Raw genomic sequence first — 9,606 nt, 5'->3', positions numbered from 1 at the left:
TAATAATAATAATAATGGCCAGACATTTAAAAAATAATTTTACATTAAAACGGATATGTAACTGTAATATACATTTATAATTACTCAAGGTCTGTAATTTTCCATAAGAGCTTGAGCAAATAGGAAATGTATTAAACATACAGTTGTGCTTGAAAGTTTACATACCCTGACTTAGGGGTATGTAAACTTATAAGCACACTGTATGGTGAGAAAAAGGTTGAATATTGCCCATAAAATTTAAAATACTGTGGCAATTGTTCTGATATTTTCAGAGATTGAAGTTGACATGAGTAGAGATGCATGTGACGATTCATAGCATTTTTGTGTCACTAAGCGACATTTAGCTTTTGTGCATTGACAATTGTGCTCATAAGTTAACACACCCCAAAGGTATGTAAACTTTCAAGCACAAAAGCACAGCATATGCATTTTTAAAAGGAAGATTCTGTGCGCTAGTGGTACATGGGCTGTCTCACAGTCCTTATTATATTCAGGCCTCTTTGATTCCAACATCATTATCAACAGGGGTGGGAATCTTTGAATGTCTCGCGATTCGATTCAATTCCGATTTTTGGGTCTGCGTTTCGATTCAGAATCAATTTTCAATTAAGAACGCTTTTTGATTCAAAATGATTTGATTGACAATGACTTTTGCTTCAATCTATAGATGTTCAAGGAATTGTAATGATCTACTCCAGTCTGACTCACTAATGCTAATTATTGCGCTACTCGCGGCACTTTGATCACTCAAAAGAACGGCTCCAAACTGCAAAAAAAACCAACTTTTATTGGAACAACTTGATCGTGACTTTTTCCTTCTTTTCTCTTATGTGGCTACAACTTAACAGTGTATTAGACCGCGTGGAACCACACTGGCCCTCAGTGGCACAACATAAACAGCGCTCCAAAAAAAGGCACACAAAGACAAAGGCAAGACAGTATAAAATAATTTAAATAAAATTGGTTTTGGGACATTTAAAATCGATTCTGAATGATACTAAATGAAAATAGATTTTTGGGCAACACCCCTAATTATCAACACTAGGTGGGTGCGGCTCAATCATCTAAAAACTGGGGTTTACTATTGACCTCTGCCTGCTGTTTCGTACGCAATAAGAAGTGTAGAGTTCTCGTGTTCTCTCCATGCATTCCAAAAACATGAATATTAGGTTCATCAAAGGCTGTACATCATCTATAGGTGTGAAGGTGGCTCCTGCCTCCCGGATAAAGTCAGGCTGGAATAAGCTCTTTGACTCTAGTGAGGATAAGAGCTACAGAAAATAGATCAATAGACATTATCCATTTTCTACAACAAGTTTCCTTCTGCTTATCCCGATAATGACCACAGGCAAGCTGACTTTGGGCGAGAGTACACCCTGAATTGGTCGCCACTCAATCACAGGCCTCATAGAAGAAAAGCAACCACTAACATTCACATCTCCTGTAAGGTGTGTTTTGGTCATGTTTACATGATTAAACAGAATGCCTTTAAATGGGCATTCGTTTGAAGGTGTGCGGGTGGTAGCACCGTTTGTGTCAGGATGCTAAAGGTCAGGTGCGTGGTTGAAAAAGTTTGTTTGAATTAGTTTAGGAAGAAAAGGACGAGCATTTCATTAAAATTCAGTAGATGTACAACAGTACAAAGCTGAATAGAGGGATAGATTATGGACTTTCACACAGCTTTCTTGCTGCCAAAAGTAATTCCTTTCGCTCAATTTAAGGGCTTACATCCAGGTGGTTACCTAGCTGGCAGGATGAGGACGATAATAGACACTACTAAGGCATAGGAAGCCAAATGGCTCTGTTGTTAAAGCTGTTGTTATTTCCTCCGCGTATTTGACAGCCCCTGAACAACGGTAAACAGTCCACAGAGATTACCCACCCCCTTACATACAAAACGGTATAAAGCCTGGCACCATCCTACTATCAAGAGCTTGTGTTGCTTTATCAACCTAGTACAGTACTATTTTCAGAATTTACTTGTAGTTCCATTTTTTTAAATTAGGAGGGGAGGCAGAGCTTTTTATCTTTCACACTTGGTCTCCTGTGGAACAATCTTCCGCATTCTGGAGGGCAGACACCCTCTATATTCAAGAGTTACTGTAAAAGATTATTTTTTGATTAGGCTTATAGTTAGGTACGACTCAGAATCATGTAAGAGGCAGGGTACACCCTGAACTGGTTGCCAATCAATCGCAGTGCACAAACACTGACGTCACACATGCGGACAATTAAAAATCTTCTATTAACTTACTTTTTAAAAGCGGGAGGAAACCGCAGTTCCCGGAAAAACCCACACGGGCACACGGAGATCATGTAAACCCCACATTTAGGCTGGATACGGGTTTAAACTTACGTCCTCTGCACTGTGCCGCCTAAATAAATCTTTTTTTTTTTTTATTTTTTTTTTTTTATATTTTGCCACATCAGCCATGTGGCAAAAAATAAAACTTATCTATAAAATAAGGTGAAGCATCTGTCAACATGTTTACATTGTAAAGTTGCCAGAAAGGAATGTGGATGCTTTGTGCAAATCCAGATGGTGTGCCAGGTGCTTTTTATTTTATTATTTTTATTTTTTTTAGTGTGTTGAAAAAAAAAGAGTCTGGATCATGCACGCAACACGTCGCCCTCGTTCAGCGTTTGCAGAATGGGTGCTGGCTTCTTATTGTCACCACATGTTGGATTCCGACTGTGTGAAATATGTTGTGCAAGTTTAACAGTGAATATCACTTTTGACACAAGAAAAACTTTTTTCTAAGTGCCTAAAACAAATATCATGCAGGGGCGCTTTGCACTATTTATAGTACATTCAAAAATAATTGATATGCAAATGAATCAACTAATAACGTGTCACTGCGGCTTCTAGAGCACTTAAAATGACCCTCCCCCCCCCACTCCAAAAAAAAAAAAAAACAATGCAGAGACGTAACAAATTTCCAACAAGAGACAATGTGACTAACCCATTTTTCTATCTTTCTTTTTTTTCAATTTTTTGTGTGTGTGTGCCATGACCAAATGTGATTTGCAGTTGGACTGCTGTTATTGAAAAATTAAGAGAGAAATGCAAGTACAAGGTGTGTCAAAGTAGGTAATGATGTAACGTGATGACAACTGATCATATTTGAGATCTATTTAAAATAAATAAATAAATAAATAAAAAAGTTCAGTGGTTAATGCACTGAAATGTGAACATCCTACAATGTCAATGAGGAAAGAAAATTAGATGACAGTCGCTACAACATTTGTAACTAAAAATGATGAAATGAGATGTATGTTATTTCGAAGGAAGTGAAGGTCTCTCACATTGGCGTCGCGAAGCGGTCAGTATGTCAAAATGGAGTTGATGAGGTGATGGGTCAAAAAATAATCAATGAGTCATCCTCACCATCTTACCTCAGATTCAACCACTTAACCCCTGTAACATGAGGCCCCTCCTCCATGGTGGGAAGGTCCCTCCTATGAGCCCTGTGAGCAAACTTTAAGTGGTTTGCGTCTCTTGGGGGATTCCCAGGATGGAATGGAACACATGGAAAATAAAAAATAGAAGTGTAGTGTTGCTGTCATGTACAGTCGTAAATCGTAGGACAAATACTGTACAAGGTACAAGTACAAGCACTTACATTTGAATACTCACCAAAATCAAGTACTGATGCTTGATAATGCCATTACGTCTTGTAAATGTGAATTTAGTTAGTTCGTGGGAGGAATAAAACAAGAAGGTCAATACTCATTCACTGCCATTGACGGGTATAGACGTCAAAAATTCATTTGCGCTATTTCTATTAGGTTAAAGTTCCCCCCCCCCACACTTTTGTTAACAAGAGTATGAAAACCTAGAAAAAAAATATTGTACATTTAGAACAGATATAAAATGTGTGATTAATCGTGAGTATTTGAAGTCATGCAATTAATTACAATTAAAAATGTTAATCGCGATTACATTTTTTTATCGTAATAAATCGTATGACTTCACTAGTTAACACACAATTAATCACACATTTTATATCTGTTCTAAATGCACAATACAAAAAATTCTAGGTTTTCATACTCTTGTTAACAAAAGTGGGGATTTTTTTTTTTTTAAACTAATAGTAATAGTTCAAATAAATTTTTGACGTCTATAGCCGTCAATGGCAGTGAATGAGTTAAGGAACACTTCAAAACTGGAAATCTGTTAAGAAACATGTAACATGTTTACTCTATGCTCACAGAGGGATCGGTACACTTGTCTGTAGGGTTGAGAAATCAGGCAAAAAAAATAAAAGTGACACGAGATTGAGTGTGAAAGGCCACCTGCTTCCCAATTTGTGTCCCGGGCTGACGTAATCAAACAAAAGACCAAAAGATCAGAGAGAAGAACATTCATTCTTCTTGTACTTTGTGTGACTGGCTGCCACAATCTACGGGGCTGACCAAGTCTATTGAGGCAACCTTCTTCTAAAAGTCTGCTGATTTCTTTTTATTTTTCTCTGGCTTTGATAGCCTTGTGTATATCCCATCAAACGAATGTCACATGACTGTTTTCATCTCAGTCCACTTGATATTTTCTCCATCTTTGAATATCATCAGCCTTTGACAAAACACCTCAAGGTTCGCCTCATTCGCTTTAATCTAGTGTTGCACACAATCAGCTGCAACTGCCTCTGTAAGCGTAGTCATATAAATCAGCGATGATGCACAGTGCAATCCAGGAAACATATTTCGGCAAAGAGAGTTCACTTGAAGATGATGACCATGTGTTTTTTAATCTAGCCTGGATTAAAACCATAATTCAAATCTAAATGGCAAAAGTATTGGTGCTCAAAATGACGTTGATGTTTGTCCGCATTACAAAGGCTCATTTAAAAAGAAAGAGAAATCGACAAGAGCACAGTGTCTGAAAAGACAGACCTTTTGTTGACATTTTCTTGCACATTTTAATAAACACACAATGATCGGTACACCTGCACAATCTAATCAAATCTAATACTGTACAAGAACGGTGACTAATTCTGCCTTTACGAAATTTCGAATGCTTTTAAAAAAGACACAAAAGCATTTGGTTTTTCAATTGAAATACATTTTGGTTGACACGACAGCTAATATATGAATTTAGGTCCTGTCGGTAGGTTGCTTCCAAACTGTTGGCGACTGTTAAAACACCTAAAGAAGAAGAGGCATTTCCTCTGTCTGTTCCTCTGTGACTGATAATGAATATTGCAATGATTCAGCCGTGTTCTGTTGACTGTTCATGAATTTTTCCAATGAGCTCCCAGTTATAAACCAAATACGTGCACATTAAGTTTTCAGAGCTCATTTTGCCGAAATTGTTTTTTTTTTTTTTTTTTTCTGGAGAGCTCAGTATTGTTCATTCGGTAATTTTACCGATTTGACAAGTCATCATCATTGCTCTCTTTTATTTTTTCTTTTATTTTTTAAATTATTATTATTTTTTTGTATGTGTATGTGCGTGTGTGCGTGTGTGCGTGCGAGTGTGTGTGTCTTGATTAGTTCACCTAAAACCTATTAAAAAATCCCATACCGTTCACCTAAACCAACACGGTCGTGAGGCCGTCAGGAGACCCGAGGAAGGACCAAAGAAAAGAAAGGAAAGTGAAATCCAGCACCGACCAGACACCACCCACCAGGCAACTGAAATTGTTTTTGCTGTACATATTTTGTGTGTTCATTTCCTACATTAAAATAGTTTGTTTTCTCTTCTCAAGTTGATAAGTCTCCCACTTCTTCATACTACCTCCATCAAATTACTACCACCGTCAGGCTAAGACCGATATGCATGTCACGTGTGGATAAAGTTCCAATTCGGCTTTTCATTTGTACACGTTTGTCACCCCAACCCCAACCCTAACTTCTGTGCAGGAAGCGTCCAGTACCCACTCAGTCATGGTGTGAATGTGCGTGTGATTGGTGACCTTTCAACTTTCAGTATGTGTCTTGTGATGGACTGACAACCACTCTCGGGTGTATTCTGCTTGTTGCTTGAAGTCAGCTGGAATAGGCCGTAACTAACTTCCTGTAACACCGAATAGATAGAGAGGTTATGTATGTGCAAAGCAAATCATAAGTAACCATATTTAATGTGCTAATTGTAGCCCTTTTGACAAATCCCCATTCAATTTGAATGTTTGTTGATACCTCGGTCTTTTTAATGATGTTACACAGCAGCAAAATGTTTCATCAAAGATGGAGATGCATGCTCAGCAGGGTTAAGGCTATCTGCAGTGTGCTTGGATCCATTTTTATCATGAAACAAAGATTAGAACTGGGAAATTAGTTAGCAAAATGAAATGAGCCTCGTTTGAAGTGCATGATGCTAGAGGACATGCCCTAGTCTCGGAATTCATCGTGCATTTAAATCTGAAGAATAATTGAAGGCGCACATCCCCGAATTTAATTTATGCAGACAAATACGCTCAAATAAATGAGAATTGAGTGATATTTAGGTAAGGTCACTTATTGTGTAATAGCAGCGTGGGTTCAGTTCCCATTCAGAGATGGTGTGAATGTCGGCAGTAATGGTGTCTGGCATGTGCAATATGTCTGGCCACACAGGGCGGAAGGTGGAAATGCATTTCTCCTCCTCCACAATATGACCTAGTTGAATATAAAGAGCCGAATTCATGATTCCAATCAATGGCAGCAAGTTGTACAGGTCCTACACTTGTGGAAAATGGCTCCCATCATGGTTTGCTTCCTAAATCTTTACGAATGGCTGTGTAGCCCTTTCAAACTGATAACATGTCAGCAGGCTCGGGGAGTAACGGAATACATGAACCGCCGTTATGTAATCAGATTACAAAAAAAGTAACTGTATTCCCTTACAGTTACAGGAAAAAACATGTAATCAGATTACAGGTACATTTATTACAAATGGGGATTACTTTGGTAGATTACAATTTCTACGATTAGAGAGTGCGAAAGAGGGCGAGAGAGAGAGATAGAAGGACAGAGTGAGAGAGCGAGAGAGAGCGCATGCACGCCCGCGCGAGTGGGACCGTTGCTACATGTCGGGGAGTTGGGGACGAACGAACTGACTAGTCGTGTCCTCCACACGCGGGCAGTTTGAAAAAGCTTCACGGACGGGAGGAGGAAATGGCGACCGGTATTCACTGGAACTTACTCGGAGCGAAAGTTTGAGCTAAGAGTCCAGCGGCATGCTACGCGCTGTAGCTTCTTGCTAGCTAGCCCGCTAGCCTACAACCATAATGTGAGTTACACCTTCCAAACAAATCTTCCTCCCACCAATTCACTATTTAAACATCATGCACAACATATGCACGGTTAAACTTGTGACTGGGATAAAAGTTTACTTTGCAGTTGGTGTCACGCATCATCTTCTATCTATCTATCTATCTATCTATCTATCTATCTATCTATCTATCTATCTATCTATCTATCTATCTATCTATCTATCTATCTATCTATCTATCTATCTATCTATCTATCTATCTATCTATCTATCTATCTATCTATCTATCTTTCAGTGACAAAAACAGCATATGGCCTTCAATCAATCCATCAATCAATCAATCAATCAATCAATCAATCAATCAATCAATCAATCAATCAATCAATCAATCAAGCAATCAAGCAATCAAGCAATCAACCAATCAACCAATCAACCAACCATCTATAGCCTACATGCTTTTTGATTACAAAAGGATTTTTGCTATTTGTAGGCTGCCCGGGTCCCTATCACCTATTGTATAGAATATATATTGTGGTGATATTTATTTTTATTTTGTCTTCATGAGCATACTCAATAGTGGAGTAATCCAAAAGTAATCTAGTTACATACTTTGATATTATGGTACTCGGATTACATTACTAATTGCATTTTTTAGCAGGTAACTTGTAACTGTAACGGATTACATTTTAAAAGTAACCCTCCCAACCCTGCAGGTCAGATCATTGATAGCCGCTCCTGAATTTCTTTGGAAGATTGCATTTTGTTTCAGCTTGAGAGCTTTTGGCCGACTTCATTTTGTCAGAAAGGGTCTTTTTTAGAGATTTCTTAATTGAACAGGTCTGGTATGTGTGTGTGTGTCCTTGTGCGTGTGTGTGTGTGTGTTAGTGGCTATGACCGCCACTGTGCGAATGATTGGCTGGCTCTATACATGTTGTAGTGAGCTCTAGCTTTGCCGGATGCCAGCAGGTGATTGGTTACAGTTCCATGCAACTCTTAACAAGATAAGCGGTTATAGAAAATGGATGCTAATATAACATCTAACACTGTTAAAACTTAATTATACATAATTACATTTAATCATCATATGCAGTTGACCGCCTCCTCTGTTGAGATCACTTTAGTTGATTTCACAGGACAAGATTATTATTTTTTGTGTGTGTCCTTTTCAAGCGATGTCCCCAGCTTTAGAGTTCCTCACATTACTGATGTGTGTCCAAAGTCTTTTGTCCATTTAAAGAGAAAATTTAAACCTCCTGACTGGAAGGTATAAACATTGATCTTTTCTGAGAGCCAAGAAGCAGCAGGCTTTATTTATTTCATTACTCGTTCAGTCTCGTTTTGACTTACAGACTACCCTCCAAAGCAACATAAAGGCTGCTGACATCCATTAACACTTGAGACAGTTTTCATTTTACGCCACCACTTAATCTCTACAATCTGGGGACAAAACAAAGGACAGTGAAATAGCCAGTAGTCTCATAGTTGAGAAGTTCTGGGTTTGAATCTCACCTCTGGCCCTCCTGAGTTTGCATATTCACCTTGTATGGGTTTTCTGAATACTTGGGCTTTCTGGCATATTGCAAAAACATGCATGTTAAGATGATTGAAGACTGACTTGTTCACGTATAAATGTGAGTATGAATGATTGTTTGTCTGTATAACCCGCATTTTGCCCAAAGTCATGTGGGATACAGTTGGCCCGAGCTCACACCAAATGAGGACAAGTGTACGACTTCATGGGTGTCCCACTGTATATTAAATTCAAACCCTTCATTCACCCTCAGGTTGATTAAAAAAATGCTCCAATCAATCACTGGACTCAAAATGGACAAATCCAGGAATGGCATTTTGCGACTTCCTCTGAGTAATTTGCCATTTTAACTTGATCAGCTGCACAGCGAAACGTAATGCCATTACTGAATAAGCACACTTGCCATAATGGACTCTCCATCATCATCCACTCCATCTAGTTGAATGTTTGAATCCAGATTCTCTTTGCTGATCATTTGTGACTTTTATTTATTTGAGCCGACAATATTCTGAGTTGGATGTTTTTTTGTGTGCAAGTGCAGAAACCGTGCGTCGCAATCCATCACAAGTCATCATTGTCTAATTAATGAGGCACTCATTAGAAACAGGCTTCCGCTGGATTTCACTTTCCTTTGGTCCTTCCTCGGGTCTCCTGACGGCCTCACGACTCTGGCTTGAAGTGTTCGGTTTAGGTGAACGGTATGGGATTTTTTAATAGGTTTTAGGTGAACTTATGAATACACACACACTCGCACGCACGCACGCGCACATACACGTACTCACCCACATACAAAAAAAAAGAAAAAAAAAAAAGAGAGCAATGATGATGACATGTCAAATCGGTAAAATTACCGAATGAACAATACTGAGCTCTCCAGAGAAAA

This window comes from Vanacampus margaritifer, chromosome 1 (genome assembly GCF_051991255.1).
Source record: "Vanacampus margaritifer isolate UIUO_Vmar chromosome 1, RoL_Vmar_1.0, whole genome shotgun sequence".
NCBI lineage: Eukaryota > Metazoa > Chordata > Actinopteri > Syngnathiformes > Syngnathidae > Vanacampus > Vanacampus margaritifer.
This window is presented reverse-complemented; position numbering follows the sequence as displayed.